The sequence below is a fragment of the Artibeus jamaicensis genome, unplaced genomic scaffold, assembly GCF_021234435.1.
Source record: "Artibeus jamaicensis isolate MK-2021 breed Jamaican fruit bat unplaced genomic scaffold, CSHL_Jam_final contig_456, whole genome shotgun sequence".
Lineage (NCBI taxonomy): Eukaryota > Metazoa > Chordata > Mammalia > Chiroptera > Phyllostomidae > Artibeus > Artibeus jamaicensis.
The window spans coordinates 7,354,107-7,355,719 of NW_026521839.1; positions in this window are offsets into that span (position 1 = coordinate 7,354,107).

Genomic DNA, 1,613 nt, shown 5'->3' on the forward strand with positions numbered 1-1,613 from the left:
AGGAGACACATCAACTCTGCCACCAAGTTTTACGTGACCTCAGGCACGTCTCTCAGCCTCTCTGTGTGGCTTCCGACATAGAGTTGGAAGGAAAAAAATAGCTTATGTGAGGCTCTGGACCTGTATATGTTTAAGCTCCAAGCATTTCTGGGATCTGCCACAGTGGCTTAGAAGGGGGGTGGTCCTTAGTCAACCATAGCATTTATTGAGTACCTGCTTGGAGGTACTCAATACCTCCAAGTCATTGGTCTGCTCTGCACTATGATGGGAGCCAGAGGAAAGGGGAGACTGGTCCTCGATCTAATTGGAAATCCTGATCTAATTGGAAACAGCCACCTGTGCAAAGTAGTCAGAAGAATATATTTACAGGGCTGTGGACATTTATCTGGTAACTCATTCACTCACTCTTTCCATAAGCACCTGATGAGTGCTGGCTGCAAGGTGCTGTGCTAAGTACAGGAGATGCCAAGGGAGTAAAACTCGGATCCTGTTTTAAAGGCAGGGGAAGGGATGAGACAGTAAATTTTAAAATACAGAGTGATAAGTGCTGTACAAGTATTATAATGATAACCCTCAGTTATTGAGCCCCTACTGTGTGCAAGTATATGAAGATTAATTCTTTTAATCCTCCAACAACACTTGACTTTGTCAGTCATTAGCTATGGGACCTTGGGCTTAACCCCTTTGGGCCTTACTATCCATATCTGTAACATAGAAGGAGCCTAGAACCTACCTTATAAGAAATGAGATAATCCATGCAAAAGCACTTACTACTGATATGTAATAAGAACTTAAATAAGCTAGCAATTATAGTATAAGGTTTTTTAGAGAATTTTGATGATACAGGTAATTATCAAGAAGAAATTAAAAATCTTTAAAATCTCACCCTCAAACTTCCAAATCTGCTCCCTGTGCATCTGTGCGCATGAGAATTTATGGGTATGTATAATTTTAACATAAGTGGAGGCAGATGCTACGTATCAAAGTATAAGTCTTAGGATCTTTCAGCATCCATGAATAGAGCTTGGGCTACATCATCCTTTTTATCACCTGTCTAACACGGACTTGTATGAATGCATATTTCTACATACACATTTTATTTAAGACGTTCTGCATTGATGAATATTTGCTTGCTTTTCTATTTTTCTCCAGCCAAGTTTTAAGGCAATGAAGAGGTGACTAGAGGTAGGATGTGTAGAGTAGCTGCCAGAGTGATGGGTGAAATAGGGAAGCCTCTCCCTATACAGTTTTGTATCCCCATAGCCCACCCTGCCCCAGGAAATACCCAAACGACCTGCCTCCCTGCAAAGTCCGGTGGGGCACTGGCTGGAACTTCCCCTTCTTCTCCTCTCAGGAAGATCTCTGAGCTGTCAAGAGCTCTCCATTTGCTTTGGCTCCATTAGTCTAGGGCTGGGGTGTGAATGGTGCAGTCATTCCTTGCTAAGTGCTTGAATTAGACTATAGGTCATCTGCGCTTTTCTCTGAAGAAGGTCCAAATTCCTGGTAAACAACCAGACTACTCTCCCAGCTCAGGGCCCAGAGCCAAGACCAAGGGTGGGGGCAGAGAGGCTGGACTGAAACTCTTAATGGTATCCTGGCTGCCTAGGATGGTT